Genomic DNA, 22,341 nt, shown 5'->3' on the forward strand with positions numbered 1-22,341 from the left:
CTTATTAGTATGGTTGATTCAGTATTTTCAGACATTTTGAGTTAGTTGGGGGTTTGTCCCAGTGACTCTCTAGTTATTAGTAGTAGAGGCTTGTCGGACTGCTAGATATGATTCAAATTTCTAGTATTGATTGATCAGTCTCTTAAGTTTAGTATTTTCAGACATTATATTCAAATAATTTCAGTTTAGCTCATTCAGAATTCTGCATTTTAAACTTGATTTTATATCTATACTTCCCTACTATGAGTTTCAAATTTAGTAGAAGGCAGATAGGGTTAGCTTAAGGCTACTCGTATAATTAAGCACCGTGTGACATCTCGAGACTCATTTTTGGGGCATTACAGAACCCCATGACATAAAACACTTATGGAGTCTTCCTTTACCTATTATTCTCAATCAAACACTCTCAAATCTCTCGTAAGCTCTTGGTTCAAGAAAGGTTAGGATTTTCTTCAAGGAAATCACTTGAGGATCTTAAGGGTGGTTTCTCTTTGTTTTCCTTATTATCTAATGCATGTTACTTCTCTCTTATTGTTACTTCAACTAAAAGTATGTTTTAATGAATGATTTTCATAGCATTATTATAGTATTGATTTAGGTTTTGAAGTATAAGTTGGGGGTTTTGGTTGTTCTTTGTTGGATAATGTTTTCCCATGTTTTTCTCATAGTTTTCATGTTATAATTGAGGTTTGAACATGTGGTTACATAGGGATGGTCAATTGATACTTGGTTTTGTCTTTGGAAATTATATTCCCTTATTATGTGTGTTAAAATTACAATGTGAATGTTTCTCTTTCTTGTGTTCTATTTTCAAGCTATAGATTCTATGTACTAAAATCTTCTCTAATTTCCATTTGTTTGCTTTTCAGATCATGCCTCCTTGATGATCTAAAGCTCATAAAAACTCCTCTGTCCAACTAGAGGATAATGTTGATAGGACAAGTTCTACTTTTGGGGTCTAGACTCGATCTAAGGGTCCAATTCCTAATTGTCCTTCTAGAGTTCCACTGATTCCCTATAGTCCTTCTCAAGATACTCAGGCCGACATAGCGAATGCTGAGTTTCATTTACTTATTCATATGTTTGCTCAGTTGGTAGCTACTTAGGTTGAGCGTGGTGCATCTGTTACTCCATCTTCTGAGGTCACAAGGGTTGGCCAGTTCATAAGGTTGAACCCTCCAGCCTTTACTGGTGTTAATGTGGAGGAGGATCCTCAAGGTTTTTTGGATGAAATAGAAAATATTTTCCTAGTTATACATGCCACGAATGTGGAGGACATAGATTTTTTTGCTACCAGCTGAATGATATTGAATACTAAAGGTACGAGGAATGGGATTAGTTACGGGGTGATGAGGTTGAGTCAGCCCTAAGGGAGGATTTCTTTGATGTTTTCCTAGACCACTTTTTTCTTCAAGAGTTGAGAAAAGTGAAGGCGAAAGAGTTTGTCAATCTAAAGCAAGGAAAAATGTCAGTCAAGAAGTATTCCTTGAAGTTTCACCAGTTATCTCAGTATGCTCTGGAGATGGTTTCTAGAATGATAGCTAGAATAAGAAAGTTTTCTTTTGGGTTATCTAGAGATTTAATATTAGAGAGTAAGGTTGCCTTATTGATCAAGGACATATATATCTCCAGGTTGGTTATGTACATGCAATAGGTAGAGAAAGAGAAGAAGAAGCAGGCTTAGATACGGGAGAGGCAGGGAAAAAAATTTAGGTTCTCTGAGTAGGATAGTGGCCAACAGCAGAATGGCAGGGATCATAGGAAGTGGACCAAGAATAACTGAGTCAACTCTGCATCTTACTTGATGGCTAGTGCTCCCTACCTAAAGTTGTTAGGTGGCATTCATTTCCAAGGTGGGGATAATATCAGGGAATATGGTGCCCAATCTTAGGCTAGTTGGTCCTAGTCCGCTCCACTATATCCTCTCTGTAAGTTTTATGGTAGATTGTATCAGGGTTATTATGAAAAATGAAGGGATAAGTGATTTAAATATAGTCATCCAGGGCACATGATTAAGCATTATACGGTGGCCAAGGTTTCTTTAGGGAGCGAACAAGGTTCTAATTACTTCACCATCAGCTCCAACACCAAAGGGTGCACCTTCTAGGTTTGGCACTAGTCGAAACTGTCTTTCTTTCCTCATTACTCGATAAGAGTCTGAGGCATCGCCTAATGTCATGACTAGTACGTTGAAACTTTTTTCCCATGATGTGTACTGTTTACTTGATTCGGGGTCCACTCTCTCTTATGTGACCCTATTTGTGGCTGTGTATTTTGGTTTTGGTACGGAGTGTATTTCGGACCTTTTTTTTATTTCTACCCAGTGGGTGATTCTATGGTAGCTAGCAGAGTCTGTAGGGGTTGTGTGGTATCTGTAGGTGGTCGGGAGACTATAATGGACTTATTTTAATTCGATACATTGGATTTTGATGTCATATTTGGGATGGATTAGTTGCACTCGTGCTATGCATCTCTAGACTATTGGACCCATAAAGTCATCTTTAAATTCCCTATTGAGCTAGTATTTGAGTGGAAGAGTGGTTCCCTAGCTCCTAAGGGGAAGCTTATATCTCATCTTAGTTCTCAGAGATTAATCTCTACGTGATGTCTCTCTAATTTGGTTCAGGTTATAGATTCTAACTTGAAGGGTCCTTTTTTTCATACTGGTGGTGAAAAAATTTCCTGACGTCTTCACTAATGACCTTCCTAGTGTTCTTCTTGATAGGGAGATTGAGTTTGGTATTGATCTTCTTTAGGAATTTTAAGTTTTTGGTTATGTCTTTTGAGTTTACCAATGCCCTAACAACATTCATGGATTTGATGAATAGGGTCTTCTTTCAGTTTCTAGACTTGTTCATTATTTTTTCATAAGTGATATTCTAGTGTACTCTAAAGGGGGGATAATGCAAATCACCTCCACATTGTATTACAAACCTTAAAAGAGCAGCAATTGAATGCTAAATTTTTGAAATGTGAATTCTAGTATAACGCGATCACTTTTCTTGGTCATATCATTTCTAGTGAAGGGGTTATGGTGGATCCACAGAAAGTGGCAGTGGTGAATAAGTGGCTTAGACCCACGACTCCAACCAATATTTGGGGCTTCTTGTGTTTAACGAGTTAATACAAGAGATTTGTAGAGAGTTTTTTTACTGTATCTGTCTCATTAACTATGTTGACTCAGAAGAAGCTAAAGTTCCTGTGATCTGATGCTTTGGAGGGGAGTTTTTAGAAGCTTAAGGATAAGCTAACTTCAGCTCCAGTTTTGACTTTACCTGAAGGAACTAATGGGTTTGTGGTCTACTTTGATGCATTCTGTGGGGGGCTTGGTTATGTTTTGATGCAGCATTGAAAGGTGATAGCTTATGCCTCTAGATAGTTGAAGGTGTATGAGAAAAACTATCTGAATCATGACTTGGATCTTTTGGCTGTGGTGTTCCCATTTAAAATTTAGCATCACTATTTGTATAGAGTGCATCTGGATATCTTTTCTGACCATAAGAGCCTACAATATGTGTTTTGTTAGAAAAATCTTAACCTCAAACAAAGGAGACAACTTTTGCTTCTCAAGAATTATGACATGAGTCTTCACTACCACCCAGGTAAAGCAACGTGGTTGTTGATGCTCTTAGCAGGTTATCCATACGGAGTATAGCTTATGTCGATAAGGAGAAGCAGGAGTTGGTGAAGGATATTTACTGTTTGGATAACCTTAGAGTTAGCATTTTGACTCCGAGAATGGTGATATGTTTGTGTATAAAGTGGTGAGATCATCTCTTAGGGCTGAGATCAAGGAGAAGCAGATGTTAGATCATGTCTTTATGACGATCAAGGGTGATATAGGTGGGCAGAAAGTAATGTCCTTCAAGATTAGTAGTGACGGTACTTTGAGGTACCAAGGGAGGATATGTGTTCCTGATGTAGATAGTTTGTGAGAGAGGATTTTGGCTGAGGTGCATAAGTCGTGCTAGGTTGTTTATCCTAGTTATATCATGACCACAAGGAGATGCATTAGTGGAACAATATGAAGTGGGATATGGCTAATTTTGTGGCTAAGTACATGGTGTGTCAGCAAGTGAATGTTGAGCATATGAGGCTCGGAGAATTGTACCAAGAGATTATGTTGCCAGAGTGAAAGTAGGAAAAAATTGACTTGGATTTTTTAATTGATATTTCTCGATCTTAGAATTAATTTGATTTGGTTTGGGTCATCGTAGATAGGATGACAAAGTCGGCTCACTTTTTTCAAGTGAGGACTAACTTCTCGGTTGAGGATTATGCCAGGTTGTACCTCTAAGAGATTGTAAAGTTACATGGGGTACCTATTTCTATCATATCTGATTGTGGTACGCAATTTTCATATCACTTTTGCTGGTTATTTTAGAAAAGGTATGGGACCAAGGTGTGTCTGAGTACTGCTTTTCACCTGCAGTTGGATGGGCAAGTAGAAAGGGCTATTAGATGTTGGAGGATATGCTTCAGGCTTGCGTGATTGACTATGGTGGTATTTGAGTTAAGCAGTTACCTCTAGTAGGGTTTTGTTTCAAAATTAGACACCACTCTAGCATTAGGATGGCTCCGTTTGAGGTGTTGAATGGTAGGAGGCGTAGGTCTCCTATTGGGTAGTTCGAGCTTAGTGAGGTGGATATGTTTGGCCCAGATTTGGTTCACCAAACTATGGAGAAGGTGAAGGTAATCAGGGATAGGCTTAAGGCTGCTCAAAGTTACCAAGAGTCCTATATAGATATGAGGCAAAGTGACTTAGAGTTTGAGGTTGGAGATAGGGTATTCCTGACGATGACTCCCATGAAAGGAGAGATGCAGTTTGGGAAGAAGGGAAAGCTCAGTCCTTGGTATATTAGTCCGCATTTGGTTTTGAGAAGATTTGGAAATATTGCATATAAGTTGGAGTTGCCTTTGCGTTTGACCTTCGTTCACCCGGTATTCCATGTTTCTATGTTAAGAAAGTGTATTGGTGTTCCGTCATAAGTTGTACCTATCATGGATTTTGGTATTTCGGATTCCCTATCTTATGAGGAGATCTCGATTGAAATATTTTATCATCAAGTTCGTCGGTTGCAGACAAAGTATGTGGCCTCAGTAAAAGTTTTATGGAGGAACCACAAGGTCAAACAGTCTACTTGGGAAGACGAAGAGGACATAAAGTCCAAGTATCCATTCCTATTTTCTACTCCAAAAATTCATACGGAAGGCATGTATTCTTCATACTATCATTGTTTCCTATCTTAGTTAAAGAAAAGATTGATTTCCTTATTTCTCTATTTTATGTCTTTGTTAAAGGTAAAAAGGTAAATTCCTTGGTGTTTTTTTTTGTCTTAAAGGTAAGAGTAGAGATGTAGAGATGTTTGAGGATTCAATCGTGCTTGTACTACCTTGTTTCATTATTCAAGGATGAATGATCCAAGTGGGGGAGAATTGAAACACCCTAGGTTCTTACCGTTGCTAAATTTTTGAGTCTTAATCTTTCGGATCATCATATGACTCACCATACTAGTCATATGGTGTGGGTACGTATAAAGTGACCTAACACATTGGGTGTCAAGTGAGTGGTGGTTGAGTTTCTATTATGGGTACTCCTTGCTGACCATAAGTTATATGTTCATGATACGAGGGGTATAGTGTCCAACCGTATGTTGTTTAATGGCTAGCCTAGATGTCCTGCTTAGGGTATGACTTGAAGTATACTAGTCGTATAGTGTTGGTACGAGTTAGGCCTAGGGAGTCGTATATTGGACAAAATATGGTGTCCAACTTTTTGATCAAGTTATGAGTGGAGGGTACCACTCGTATGGTGTGGATACTGGTTGTGGGGTCCAACCATACCCACCTGCAGGATTTTTACAGTTTAAGTTGGAGGTATTCTATAATTTCCGCTCTTAACTCCTTTTGAACGCCACGACATAAAACACCTATGGAGGCTTTCTTAACCAATTATTCTCAATCAAACACTATCAAATCTCTCTCAACCTCTTTGTTCAAGAAAGGTTAGGGTTTTCTTCAAGTCAATCCATTGAGGCTTTTAAGGGTGGTTTCTCTCTGTCTTTCTTGTTATCTAAGGTATGTTACTCCTCCTTCTTTGTTAGTTCAGCTAAAAGCATATTTTAACGAATGATTTTCATGGCAGTATTATGGAATTATTTTGGGCTTTAAAGTATATGTTGGGGGTTTTGATATTCTTTGTTGGATAATATTTTCCTGTGTTTTTCTTATGGTTTTCATATTTTAATTATGGTTTGAACATGTGGTGGCATGGGGATGGTCAATTGAAATTTGGTTTTGGCTTTGGAAACTATATAAGCTCAACATGTTTGTTAAAATGCCAATGAGAATGCTTTTATCACATAGTTTGACCATTATTGAAATCCTTGTATTGTATAAAAGTGTAACGGAACCTAAATTGGTTTAAATGGATTAGAAAGTCCTTGGTGGCCGTGGTATTGGTTTAAAAGAAAATGTTGGGGTCAAATTGGTTTAATGACTTTGGTATGGTATAAATGGATAGACTTTCAATCTTTAGTTTAGGTATAACGATACCAATGGTTAATGCCTAATTAAAAGTACTCTATGGTAATTAGTTGGTTCTGTGTGAATGGTTTTAATATTGGCTTAAAGGGGGATGTGTTAGCAAAGCTATGGACGGTAATTGTCCTAGGGGGACTAAAACTGGAAACTCACGTTTACCGATGTGAGGTTGATCTTGGTGACCGTGTACACCATGTCATACTTATATTTTAGGAGATGTGCTAGTTATCTCAGTTTTTTGTCCAGCTCATGCAGCTCACACGCGCTGGGTCCCTTTCTACAGCGGGAGCTCAACCCATATAGCCCATGGCTTTAGTTAGGATGGCAGAACTACACAGTCCCAAGTTAAAGGTTTTAAATGCATGCTAAACCCGGTTCCCTTCCCCAACATGGTATATATATGTATGTATGTGATTGTGTATAGTTATTTACATTGGCTTTGAATAATGGCATTATTTTATCCTTATTTCTGAGTATATATTAGCGTTCACCCACAGACCCATCTATGGGCGTTGTATCCCAATGCGATGCCGGAATCAGCCATACTAATCCTCCTGCTCAGTGACTTAGATTTGGGGACAATATTCAAGTCAAACTGAAGTAGAGAGCTTCCATACTCCGAAAGACTCCATTTTAGCTATGGACTTTTTTCATATTTTGGTTTATTTCTTGGACTTTGGTTTTAGATATGGTCGAGGGCATGTCCTGACTGGACATTCTTTGTTTTCAGTTAGAGGCTTAGTGTGACTACTATGGCATGGGTGATATCGGTATTGGTGTCATCCTTGGCATTGATAGTGGCATTGGGGTTGACATCGGTTGGATGCTTGGTTGGATGTTTGGATAGTTATGGTTATGACCTTTATTAAATCCCTTTCAATTATAATTGTTCTATAATGTTATATATTCGAAATTCATCCGGCATATGATGCAGGACGATTATAGTTAGGTATTGGGGGTGGTCCCCGATTCTGGTTGGACTTGAGATGCCCAGCACAACAAGGCCTTTGTCCTGGTCATGTCAGCCAAGTTCTTAAATTGTGTGCTCTGGTTTGAGCCTGTAGCTTTCTTGTGGCACATAGTGTCCAAGGATGGTATTATAGTGGATCTGACAAAGATTGAGGTTATTCATAGTTATGCTAGGCCTACGTCACCGACTGAGGTTTGCGGTTATATTGGGTTAGATGTTTAATATAGGCAGTTCATTAATGGTTTTCCTTCTATTACAGACCTTATGACTAGATTGACTAGGAAAGAGGTTTTGTTTCAGTGGTTTGTGAGTTGTAAGGCGAGCTTTCAGAAGCTCAAGGATTTGCTTACATCAACTCCTATTCTAACTCGTCTAGTTGGGAGAAAGGGTTTTACTTTCTATTGTGATGGATTTGGTGATGTTTTGGGGTGAGTTCAGATGCAGTGGGTCTGTGTGATTTAATATGTGCCGAGGCAGCTTAAGGTGCGTAAGCGCAACTACCATACTCATGACTTAGAGTTGGAAACAATAATATTTTCCCTTAGGATTTGAGGCATTATTTATATGGGTTTCGCTGTGAGATCTTTATTGACCACCACAGTTTTCAATATATTATGACCCAAAAGAAGCTTGATTTGAGGCAGTGCAGATGGATTCGGTTGCTGAAGGACTATGATATCTATATTCTCTACCATCTGGGCAAGGAGAATGTGGTAGCGAATGCCTTGAGCTGAAAGGCGGTGAGTATGGGTATCTTAGCCTTCATTTTAATTTCTCAGTAACCGTTAAATTTGGACATTCAGTTCTTAGATATTTTGATGGTTTGTTTGGATATTTCTGACCCTCAGAAGATCATATTGCTAATATTGAGTCCAAATCTACCTAATTAGATTAATTTTGGGGTAGTCAATTTAAGGATAGATAACTTTGTGGCATTCGAGGACAGATGTTGAGAGGGGAGTCTAGGAGAGCTACCTTTGATTCTAAGGTTGTCTTAATGTTTGATAGTCATATTTGTGTTCCAAGGGTTGGAGATTTTATTTAGTTGATTCTTCGTGAGGCTCGTAGATCTAGATACTTTCTCTACCTTGGGAAAACTAAGATGTACTGGTATTTGAGGTAGCATTACTTGAGGAGAGGTATGAAGAGAGATATTGAAGGGTTTGTTTCTCGATGCCTTTGGTTTCAGCATGTAAAGGCCAAACACCAGAGGCCTGGTGGATTACTTCAACAGTAACCCATTCTTGAATGGAAGTGGGAGCGATTTACTATGTATTTCATTGGTGGACTGCCTTGCACTACCTATGGTTTTGATAGAATTGGGTCATTGTGGATCAATTGACCAAGTCTACATATTTTATCCCTTTTTGAGTCTCTTAAGTTCTGAGAGGTTAGCCCATTATCTATTATTTTGGGCTATGGCTTGGCTTTCCTACTAGTGGGATAAGGTAGGCGCCATCATAACTTATGAAATTGGGTTGTGATAGAGATTGTAAGGTGATTTAAGGTGGATTTATGCGTCTTAGTGTTGTTATCCTAGCTTATTTAGACTTATTTTGAGGATAGCTGGTGTGCTTAATGTGTTAATAATGATATAAACAAGCATGTAAGTTTTCAATAATGTGATTACAAAGTTTAAAGGTGTTTTCAAACAAGTTTGGATTCAAATTGATCATTTAGAGTTCAATCGAGAAAACTAGTGTTACTAGCTTGAGCTAGGTGTTTGTCTGGTCTATCCCGATGGATGCTAATGTATGTAATGAGTTCCTAATAGTTTAACTGTGTAATTATGTATGGACAACTTTTTAAAATTGTGCAAAGTGTAATTGAATCAAGCCAAGAGTCAAAACACTAAGTAAAGATCAAAGTGGACGGAGCCTAATCTAGCTCGCATTTCTAGTTCACTGTTATGAATGTTGTGTTGTTTTTATCTCTAATACGTGGTGTATAATGAATTAGAATGCTTGTTATATATATTTCTATGATATAAGAAGGATATACAAGCTAGACATGAGGTGGAAACAACACCACAAGGCTTGGGATGGACGACAAATGCACAAAGTAAAGTTGGACGTCAAAAGTGAAGTTCCAGTGAGCCCTCGCGATTGAGATGTGATGCGACCTCACTTCACGATTCCAAGACTCTCGATGCAACCTTAATTCACCATTCCAAGCCTTTCTAGGTGACCCCATCCCTAAGATTCTGCCCAACGCATCGTGACCCTCATTTCACGCACGACTAAAGTGCACTACTATAAATAGAATTCCTTTACTTATTTCTATGGACTCTTGGACGGATCTTGGACGAATTGGAGGATTATCAACACATTAATTAGGGTTTATTTCTCTTTACTTGAGATTTTTTTTAATAGATCAAATCTTGTATTCAACTATGTTGATTACTATTATGTCCATTAGTGGCTACACGCTCCCTTTCCGGGGTAAAGGCCAAGAACATGTTTACTTTCGCTTTGAATTGAGTTTGTTTGGATTACGTATCATATTTAGCTGTTTTTTCATCCTTTTTTTTTTAACTATTTTGAGGATTTTTGATCCTTAGAATACATATATTGTTGACCTTGTGATCTCGGGAGAGGGAATAGAAAGATAGAACGTGGGGATGAATAGAGTAAGGTTCTTATTCTTTTATGTAATAAGGAATTTAGATTAGCATCTAGGATAGGGATATACCTAGAAGCCTTGATTGGTTAACATATAGGATAATAGGTTCATGCATCTAATTGGATTATTATATCCCCGCTCAATAAGGTATTTGTAATGTTCAAGTTAAGTAAACAATTAGAGGTTGGGAGACCATTATCATGTGATAACCCCTACGAATCAACAACTAACATAAGAAATCTAACGAGTAAGGTTCAGTAGAATGGTATGGTTGTTCGTAGTGCTTTAACCCTGGGTTTTAATCCATTGATTGTCCAGAGTCTTTACTTCCCACATTATTTTACTTTACTTTTAGTTTATAAACACTCAAACTCTTTTTGCTACGATTGCACTGATTAATCTTGATAGTTAAACTTAAATTGAATAGTTGTTAAAACAAGTCTCTGAGGGAACGATATTTAGGTTTATTTAAGGCCAATATATTACTTGGTGAGACCACATAAACTTGCGTGGGTGCTCGGGCGCAACAAGTTTTAGGCGTCGTTGCCAGGGACTTATAAATTGCCAACAATTTTTGCTTTAGTATTACTTTCTAGATTTCTTTGGTGCTTTACTCTTTATCTTGGTGTTGAATTTGCATAAAATGGGTTTACAGGCTAGTAAGCTGAAAAGGGATAGGGAATTGGTTGAACCAAACCCCGAACCCGAGCAATGCTTCCATCAATGATGGAGAGAAGAAATCCTTATCCCCCGTATCCTACAATTTCAAGAGTAACAAGATAATCCTGCTCTTATGGATGAAAATCATCCAGCCCGCAGGACAGTTAGAGAAGTAGCAATCCCACTACCGATAAATTTGACCTCCCATTTTCAAAAACAGACTCTTAGAGGTAATTTTGAGCTGAAACAGAACATTTTACGGCTTTTGATTAGCGATGGACAATTTACAGAGCTTTCACATGAAGATCCATAGGTCCATCTGTGGAACTTTTTGGAGATTAGTTACATATTCATCCCTACGGGTGTGTCAACTAATTATGTTAGCTGATACCTTTTCCTTTTCCACTATTAGGGGAATCAAAAATGTTGTTGAATGCTGAGCTGGCAAGTTCAATCAAAACCTAGGATGACTTAGCCCGAAAATACCTCATCCAATTCTTTCAATCTGGCAAGACTACTATACTACGCAGTGAGATTGTGTGCTTCAAATAAAAGTCAAATAAGAATTTATATCATGCTTGGGAGTGCTTCAACGCTCTTCTTCGGGACTGTCCACATAATCAGCAGTCCAATAAGGTATTAGCTCACACTTTTGTTGAAGCACTTGACCATAACACAAAAATTTTGCTAGATTCAGCTATAGTTGGTCAAGCTTTGGAGTTGACTTATGATGAGCTTTATACTTTGTTGAACCATATTGCTCAAGGGAATCCTGAGTGGCATTCCGACTCAAGAAATGCGACAAAGAAGGTTGCAGGTGCGTTGAAGGTGGACCAATTTATTGCTATATACAACCAGACTGTAGCGCTGCAAAATCAGATAAGCAATATAAACTTGAGGGTTACACAGCCTGCAGCCACAGTTAATGCTATTTAACATACTGCAGGTTGGTGTGTGGTCTTTGGTAACAGTAGGCATTCAGCAGCTATATATGCTGCAAATCCTGAGTTTTTAATATTTGTGGGCTATGTTCAAAGGTCGAATTATGGGAACGCCTATAATATTAAGTGGCAGACTCAGCCACAAAATCCATAATGGAATAACTAATAGCAGCAATTTTAGCAGCAATATATTCAAGGGAATCAGGCCACAACTAAGACTAGCAATATGGAAGAGATGTTGAAACAACTTATAGTTGGTCAAGCATAGTTGGAAGCATATATATAGAGTAAGTGGGTAGATATGAAGACTCAACAGGCGGCTACAAGGAACTTGGAGTTGTAGGTTAGGCAGCTGCAGTAAGCACAAAAAGCCAAACCTCAGGGTGGTTGGCAAGTACTACTAAAGCTCCTAAAAAATTAATGGCAATATCTTTGATGAGTGGTAAGGAGATGAATAAAGAAACTCAAAAGAAAACTATGGAGGTAAATGTAGAGTTGACTCCCCAACTAGTTGAAGACAAAGTTGCTGAAAATTCGAGGAAGTCTGAGTACTCAAAAACCAAAGTTTCTGAACCTATGAAGAAGAGCCTACCACTGTCTTTTCCACAGAGGCTGATACCGAAGGAAGATAAATGTTGTAAGAAGTTCTTTGACACATTCAAATAGCTTCATATTAACCTTTCTCTTTTAGATGTTTTGCGGGGAATTCCCAAGTACGCTAAGTACTTGAAAAAAGAGGTAACTAACAAGGTTAACCTGTAGGATGTTGACATAGTAGCACTCACTGAGGAGTGTAGCTCTGTGGTGACGTAAAAGATGACCAAAAATCTCAAAGACCCTAGGAAGTTCACTCTCTCTATACCAATTTAGAATAGTGAGGTGGTACGCACACTTAGAGACTTAGGGGAAAATATTTGATGCCCCTCTCTTCTTTCAACACGTTAGGTTTGGGGAACCCGAGATCGAGCTTTGTGTTATTGCAACTGGCAGATGGGACCATAGCCCATCCTGAAGTAGTCATATAGGATGTTCTCATCAAGGTAGGTAAGTTTATTATTCCTGCTAACTTTATTGTAATAGATTTTCAGGTAGATAAAAAAGTGCCAGTCATTTTGAAACATCCATTCTTGGTGACAGAGGAGCTTTAATAGATGTGATAGGGGGAACACTCACAATGAGACTGGATGATGAAGAGACAATTTTCATAGTGTACAAACCACTCTACACACTATCCCATTATAAATATTTGTGTATGATTACTGTGGTCAAAGAGATAAGTGTCGAGTGGTAGAGTCTATTCCATAAAAGACCTCTTCGGACTTTCTCATTGAGCAGCCCAAGACACAACCGCCCCATCCTTACTTGATGAAAATTGATGAGCCTAAAAAGGCTATTGTTAAGAAAGATATTGACCTTGAGAGTTCACACTCAAGAGGTCAGAAACGAATAAGAAGATGGCGTTCAAATGTGAGGAAGAGGTTGAAAGAAAATAGATGAGTCAGAATTTGGGTCGTGCCGTGACACTAAATCTGGCACTTCGTGGGAGGCAACCCAAGTTAAGGAAGGTTTTATTTTCAATATTTTTAGTTTACTTCACTAGTTTTTGTTTTTGTTGAGTGACAGGTTGATAGGAAGTGCGAGTACCGGAAGACCTGAGTTAAGGAGCATGGCGAAGACTAATTATGGATCCTCGGGCCTTCTTGATGTATAACAACCTACTAGATAGGCCTAAAGGCCTCAGGGAGTATTTCTATCTCTAAGTTTTAAAGTCTACTTTGGGGACAAAGTATATTTTTAAGTTTGGTGTGGGAAAATTCCCAGTTTTAGGGTAATTTTTTTAAAAAATTGTTTTAGAAATAGATAAGATGTTCTTTTTAGTGCTATATTTGACTGCATGATGCAAGTTTTTTGGTTGTAAGAGCATTTTGAGTGTGTGAAATACTACTGTTGAGACTCTCAGGCTCTTGTTTATGACTCTTGTACTTGTTGGCTTATTTGGAATTCATACTATCATTTCTTTGAGAGTCAATAATGATCCTGTCTGAGTTGAGCATGTGCCTTGTGTGATGTGAGGTTGTAGTATATTCTTGTTGCATGAGATGTCTAAAACTTGCCTAGTGTATATCCAAAGAAAAATAAAGAGTGTGGGTTTAAGAGATGATATAGGCATTTATTTGATTGTCAAGTTTATACCTTCTTTTTACCTACCCTTGTACATTATCCTAGTTAACCCCATTGAGCCTTTAGCTTTTTCTTTGGTAGCCTCATATGTAGCCTAATCCCTTTTCTTATTGACCTTAATTGGATACAGAGCTCCTAAGCACTTTAGGGTAAAATTAGTTGAGTAAGGAGTGTGAAATTTAAGAAGGAAAAGGTGAAATTAAAGCCCCTGAGTGATAGCTGTTGGTGTTTAGGAAAAAAATGATACGTGTTGTGGTTGGAAGTTGAGTAATAGAAAAAATAAAAATTTGTTCAAATTGGATAAGTGTGTATAGAGAATACTCTCACCATATGTAGGTGAATGAGCTTAATGAGTTAGGGAAAAAAGAAAGAATGGGGTTGACAAAAGTAATGTACATTTGGTAGATAGAGATTGGTCTTGATTGATAAATGTGATGTATTAAAGTTCTTAGGGAAGATAGATACTATTTTTGGCCAAAATAGTTCCTACCCATCCCTTAGCCTACATTACAACCGTTAAATACCTATTTTATCCTAGGTTTCATCATTCTGATATTAGTGAAGTACTATACTAAGGGCAAGCCTATGGTTCATTGTGCGTAACTTGTGAATTCCTTGTGAGAATGAGCTTAATTTGATTATTGTACCCAATTGGTTAAAATTATCAATTATGTGAGTAATTATGGGATGTTTTGGAGTAGTATTCTTCAATTGTCAATTATCCACATAACATGCTTAGCAGAGAAACATACATTCTGTGTAGTCATTTTAGTACAAGCTTAAGTGTCTTGCATGTAGTAGAAGTGTGGATTCACCTCAACTTTTGATGCTTATAGTGGAGAGTTTTTCGAGGATGAACAAGGTTTTAAGTGTGGGGCGATGATCTGAGGTGGATTTATGCGCCTTAGTGTTGTTATCCCAGCTTATTTAGCCTTGTTTTAAGGACAAATAGTGTGTTTAATATGTTAGTAATGATATAAACAAGAATATAAGTGTTAAAGAATGTGATTACAATTTTTAAAGGTGTTTTCAAACAAGTTTAGATTTTAATTGATCATTTAGAGTTCAATCGAGAAAACTAGTGTTGCTAGCTTGAGCTAGGTGTTTGTCTAGTCTATCCCGATGGATTCTAATGTATGTAATGAGTTCCTAATAGTTTAATTTTGTAATTATATGTGTAAAAACTTTTTAAAATTGTGCAAAGTGTAATTGAATCAAGCCATGAGTCAAAACACTAAGTAAAGATCAAAGTGGACGGAGCCTAATATTAGCTCGCGTTTTCTAGTTCACAGTTATGAATGTTGTGTTGTTTTGAGATCTAATCCGTGGTTTATAATGATTTAGGATGCTTGGTGAGTTTATTTATATGATATACAAAGGATATACAATCTGTACATAAAAGGGGAAATAACACCACACGGCTTGGGACGGAGGACAAAAGCACAAAGTGAAGCTGGACGTTAAAAGTTAAGTTCCAATGAGCCCTTGCCATTAAAGTGCGACGCAACCTCACTTCACCATTCCAGGCCTTGTGAAGTGACTTCACTTCACCTTTCCATGCCTCGTGTCACAACCCCATCCCCAAGATGCTGCCCAACGCGTCGCAACCCCCATTCCACACACGGCCAAAGTGCACTACTATAAATATGATTCCTTTACTTGTTTCTATGGACTCTTGGACGGATATTTGATGAATTGGAGGCTTCTAAACACTTTAATTAGGGTTTATTTCTCTTTAATTTAGCTTTTTTATAGATTAAATCATGTATTCAACTATGTTGATTACGATTATGTCCATTAGTGGCTAATTGGCCCTTTTCCCGGGTTAACGCCAAGAACATGTTTACTTTCGCTTTGAATTGAGTTTTTTTGGATTTCTTATCATATTTTTTTGTTTTTTCATTCTTGTCTTAACTATTTTTAGGATTTGCAACCGTTATAATACATATATTATCTACCTTGTGATCTCGGGAGGGGGAATAGGAAGATAAAACGTGGGGATGAATAGAGTAAGATTTTTATTCTTTTATGAAGTAAGAAATTTGAATTAGCCTTGCTTGGTTCACATGTAAGATGATACTTCATGTATCTAATAGGATTATTACATCCCTGCTCAATGATGTAGTTGTTATGTCCAGGTTAGGTAGACGATTAGAGGTCGAGATACCATGATCATGCGACAAACCCTACAAATAAACAACTAAGATAAGCAATCTAACGAATGAGGTTCAATAGTGTGGTATTATTGTTCGTAGTTCTTTAACCCCAAGTTTTAATCCATTGATTGTCCAAAGTCTTTACCTTTCGGTATTATTTTACTTTTCTTTTAGTTTATAAACTCTCAAACTCTTTTTTTTACGATTGCACTGATTAATCTTGATAGTTAAACTTGAATTGAATAGTTGTTAAAACAAGTATCTGAGGGATCGATATTCAGATTTATTTATGGCCACTGTACTACTTGTGAGATAATGTACACTTGCATGTGTGCTCAGGCGCAACATGAGGTAGTGGGGTCCATTGGTACATCCATCAGTCGGAATTAAGGCAGCAACGGAGAACACTAGTGAAAAGAGAAAAGAGTAAAGGGGTGGTGTCTGAGGTATGCTCGTCGGCCTAGGAAGGCCGACTGTGAAGAAGTGGTATAGAGAAGAGGGAGGAGAGGTAAACTTGTTTTCTCACTGGCCAAGGAGGGCCAACGGCAAAACTGTGGAGAAAGAGAAAGTATAGAGAGAGAGAAAGGAAGAACGACGGTTTTGACTTGGAAAAAGGAGAATGAATCTTTGTTTGAGGGTTTTGGTATTTTTTTGTGGATTATAAGGAAAGAAAATGGGTATTTAATCTCAATCGTCCATCACATAAAACGGACGACTGGTATTAATCCTTGAGATATGTCGGATTCGGGTTGGGTCAGGTTAATTGGGTTTGAAAAAATTGAATTGGGAATTTGAATTTGGGTCAAACTAAAATTAACTTTGGGGTAAAATTGACATAAATTAAGTTGTTATTTGTTAAATATGCATAATAATGATGATAATAAACATAAATAAAATTCTTATTCACCAATTAGTTATGAAAAAAATCATGTAAATAAAATTAGTTATTTCAAAAATAGTGAAAAGAATAATTTGAAATAAATTAGGTTCCTATAAATTAGAAATATGAATTTTAAGAAATATTATTATCATCATCATCATAATAATAATAATAATAATAATAAAATGAAGAAGAAGAAGAAGAATCAATGTGTTTGTAAATTATGAGTATGAATAATAGCAGAACTAATTTAATAAATATTAAAAAAATTATTTAAAATATTATATTTAAATTAATAAACTATATATAATATAAAAAGTAATAACAATAAATTGTATACTTCAAAATCGTGAAGGAGACACGTAAAGGTTTATCTAATGCTAAAATAATACATAAAAATATTACTATCCAAAATTAATAAATTTCCATAGAAATACCAGCCTGGGGGAAATGTCGGGTGGTCAAAATTGGGTGTCAACAACTACCCCTTCGTATCTCGAGAATGATAAAGAATTTTCGAGCAACCAAAGTTGACACAGTAGCCAATTTTGTCCGACCAAGAGAATGGTTTGCTAGCATAGAAGTAATAAGAGAGCGGTTATTAAATTAGTTTGGCTGAGAATTTGGTTATAAGTCGTCAACATATCTCTAGTTTTATGAGAATCAGGCCGTGTGTAGTTCTATATTTAGTAATGACCAATATTCCTAAAGAATGTAAATGATAAAGGATATAGGCATCAATAATGATATTATAGGTTGATAAGATTGGGATGAATACGATTTGAAACAATGACGTAATGAGAGGTATGAAAATGAAAGGTGAGTGCATTTTCAAGTTGAATTTGTGCAACAATGAATGAATATGATTACATTTTGAAACAGGAGAAAAAATTATTCATGTTTGTAATTTGTTTTCTCTATTACCTGTGTACTTTAGTATACTACATAAAATAGTTAGAGCATGTCGGTAATATAAACAATAAGTAAATGTTATAAATATCTAAACATGATATGATTTCCCATTTAGACCATGATTATTTTGCTTTAAGGTGACAAGGATGATGTCTTTAAGCTATGTTGTCTTAGGGCCATGATAAATGAAAAGTAAATCCTAAGGCCATGAGTTGGTGTTAGCATGCCATGAAAATGACGCCTTTGAATGCCTTAAGGTACTCATATGGTAATAAATAAGGTACAGCTATTATATTATTGGGTTCACTATCAGGCCTTCCAATATAGTGTCAAATTGTTGTCGGGCCTATTGATGTAGGGTCGGATTAGTTGTCGGACCTATTGATGCAGTGTTAGATTGACTGTTGTGCCTATAAATATACTGTCGGATTGGCTATTAGGCCTATGAATGTTGTGTTGGATTGGCTATAGGGCCTATCAATGTAGTATTGGATTGGCTATAAGGCCAATCACTATAACGTTGAATTAACTGTCGGGCCTATCAATGCAACGTTTCAGCTATTAGGCCTATCGATGTAGTGTCGAATTAGCTTTAGGGCCTATTAATATGGTGTTATATTGGATTTCGGGCCTATCGATGCAGCATCGAAGGGATAAAGCAGCTTAGCCTTTTCCTCGCATTAAAGTCATAGTAGGGCCTTTTGTGATGATGGTCATTTTGATTGTCGTGGAGGGATTCCTGGTATTTAATTGTTAATCCTGCACTCAAACAAAAATTGTGAGCTTCTAAAAGGGAGAGATTGATTTGGGCCACTACCTCGACAGAAGTGTCCTCTTCACGATGTCGTCGACTGGTGATAGTCTTCGTCCGAGCTTTCACTTGGATAAAAAACTAAATAGTTTTTAAATCACATTTGGAAATAGTTGCCTTTTGAAAAGTGATAAGTAAAGTTTATTGTAAAGAATATGAAAATTTGTTGAATCATTGACTGTGATATGTTTTGAGAAAATACATCTTATAATAACCTATTCTCTTGTCAAGAAATTTTTTAGGACCACTCCAAAAATTCTTCCATAATATAGATTTGTCTGCATTAAAAGATCATAAATTGTTTATAAGAATTTTGTAGATTGTCTCAAAAATTCTGCCCAGTGTCATAGTTGTGCCAATGTAATGCCCTTATATAATTTTTGAGGTCCTCTCAAAAATTCTACCCCAGTTACATGCTCATAGAAGAGAAATAAGAGAATTTTATTATAATGGGATTGAACTCCATAGGATCACCTACGTATCCCTCTTAAATGGGAATTACGTTAGACACAGTTTCAGTTATAATGCAAAAGGGCATACAATAAAAGTTAAACATAAAATATCTTCATGACATCTCGATGTCGCCCAAAACTACACCTCCAAATTGATACAATGTGATCGATGTCAAATATAGTAGCCCAACTAGGTTGGGGTCGATCCCATAGGGAATAGGTCAAATTCATCTCACAAACTTGTTGAAGTAGCCAAAAGTACAGGAACATAAATGTGCGGGATTATTGTAATCAATAAAAGTAACAAGATTTAAATGCTTTTGGTTGTAAACAATCTGAAATGAATACTAGGACTTTGTTCCCCTATCTTTCTAACTCAATAGGTTTCTCGTGCTCAATCCAACTATCTTACCGCCACGCATGCAAAATCTGACAAGCTATGTATCACCAACCATCTTATGAATGTGTTTGGTGAATCTAACCCTTTACCTTGTGAGTCTCTGCGTGTCTCTTTACTAACCCTTGTCTTTGATCCCAGTTTAACTATCATCCTTATGGGTCTCAAGTTATTAGACGAAGGTTGATAGCCTCGAATCACTATTTTAATCTTTTTTTCCAATCTCAATCTCTCTTGTGAAGATGATCTCAAATATAAGTAGGTTCTTAGAGTTGGGCACCACTAAAAATTGTTTAAACTGAAGAATATCACAATAAAAATGTAAACGGTTATCTAGAAGAACCTCACACTTCTCCTACTTCATTTCAACCAGGGTTCCCATAACCCTTGCTGAATTAGCAGCTCATAGTTGTGAAACAATCCATAGAATTCAATAAAAAAAGCATAGAATTAATCTCACAATAATGAAAGAATAAAACACAAAGTCTCAAACCAATAACGTAACCAAAAACAAATAACAAGAGGATTCTAAGGTCAAAAGTCAATCTTGAAATCAGTATATGATTGTAAGAGTATAAAGTCCATCAAAGTGTGTAAACTAGCCTCCATGGGCCTCTAAGGGCATAAATAAACTAAAAACATCAAAAGTGTATTTATAGATTACATGAAAACCCTAAAAATCAAAACCCAAACGATCTGAGAAATATGAGTCAGTGGCCACCTACAGAGGTACTTACGGCCAGTAGGTGGCAAGCCGTGGGTAGCAGAACAATTTTCCAACTTCAAATTATCTAGAATTTTCTAACACCTACGCCCAATAGGTGCCAATGTAGGTGACCCAAAGTGCATTTTTCAACTTCGTTTCTCCTATTTAGCTCCCAAAACCTATTTTACCGCAAAATAAGACACAACACACATCAAATCTAACAAAATAGGCCTAAGTAGTTTCATATTTCTCGGTTTTAAGCATCAAAAGTACCATGAAACCATGGCATATTAAAGCCCTAAACTTAGACGTTTGCATGTCCTCAGGAAACAAAACACAACAACACAACACAATGATGCTTAACCCAGAGAAACCTTAGATACTTATAGAGATCCATTTCAATTTAAGCACAAGAACATCACCCCCTACAATTTTAACACTTCAAAACCAATTGTGTGGATATCAATGTAGCACAACAATGTGACACAAGGGAATCAAGCAATGGCGTTACATCAGCAACAAACAATCATGCATTTGTATAAATTGCACCACCCTAATTGAGAAGCAGCTAGCAACACAACCCATGTACCCTCCTAACAAAGAAGTCACTCTCACTTAGATAAATCATACATGTTAATGCTGGGATGATCATGAGACAGTCACACTCACAAAAAAGTTCCAATAATGTGTGCATAATACCATAGCCTTGCCTTTATTTTCTTTACCTTAGCTTATAGACAATCAGGTTAGGATCGCTATATAACTTTACTCGGTTTGTAATGTAGGCTTGGGGGCTGATATGGTACTTATGGGAATTTAGTGGATAAGCCTTCTTGGCACTACAATTACGTGAGGGGTTCACTTATCATCCAATTTTCTTTTCTTCCACCCTTATTTCTCTTTTTTTATTATTTTATTGTTCATTCAGTTTGGGTGTCGTTTATTTTATTCTTTCTTTTTGTTTACTTTTTCTCTTCTTTTTCTTTTTGCTTTTCTTTTTCCATTTATTTCTATGAGACCCAGCCCTACTTTCTTTTCTCCTATTTATACCTTTCTTCATACTCACTTCTAATTACACACCCCTATGATAGCCACCCTACACTTAAGCATTTTTCCAGAGTTAAGGTACATAATGTCCAATGAGGACCAGGGCCAAAATAGATTCATTGTAACTAAAATAGGAAGGTAGAAGTTAAAATAAGAAAAATAGTTTATCGGGCTCAAAATCAGGATTAAGGGATACTTACTATCCAAACATAATATAGAAAAATGATTAGAATTAGGTCCAATACGTCCCAACCCATGAATTGCATTATTATTTACATCCTCACATAATGCTCATGCACTCCTCTCAATAGTGAAAACACCCATAAAAGTGTGATCAAGTGTTGAATCCTCCAATTTTTGCTACTCAATTTGGCTTATAAAAAGCTTTTCATCTTTACACAAGTTATTACTAAATTGTTGGACGTTACATGCATCTACCTTTGCATTCAGGTCTCCTTTTAAGTTTTGAATATCCAAGCCAAACCTATAAACCTTTTGACTTAATACATGTTTTTCTTTTGCAAGGAGTGTCAGCGTTTCTATCATGCTCCCATTGTGCTCCCACAATATATCTATCACACTCCTATAATAATGAACTATATCAAAAGGATAAGAATCAATAAAAAGGATTCCTCGACACTCCACACTTTCTCTTGTAAAGATGTTACATCAAGAAGAGTAGAAAAATAAAATAATAAAACCCAAAATTATCAACAATTACAATTAACCAATTTGTAACCATTTCCTCAACAACGGTGCTAAAATTTGATATCAACAAAAACTTTACCTATAAAAAGATACAATGCGGTCAATGCCAAATATAATGACTCAACTAGGTTGGGGTTAATCCCATAGGTAATAGGTCGAATTCGTCTCTCAAACTTGCTTAAGTAGCCAGATGTGCAGGAACATAAATGGGGGTATTTGTTGTAATGAGTATAAGAAACAAGATTTGAATGATTTTGGTTGTAAGCAATCTAAAATGAACAATAGGACTGTGTTCCCTCTGACTTCCTAACAAGTAGGTTTCTTGTGCTTAATCCAACTATCTCACCACCACACA

The sequence above is a fragment of the Capsicum annuum genome, chromosome 3 (assembly GCF_002878395.1).
Source record: "Capsicum annuum cultivar UCD-10X-F1 chromosome 3, UCD10Xv1.1, whole genome shotgun sequence".
Lineage (NCBI taxonomy): Eukaryota > Viridiplantae > Streptophyta > Magnoliopsida > Solanales > Solanaceae > Capsicum > Capsicum annuum.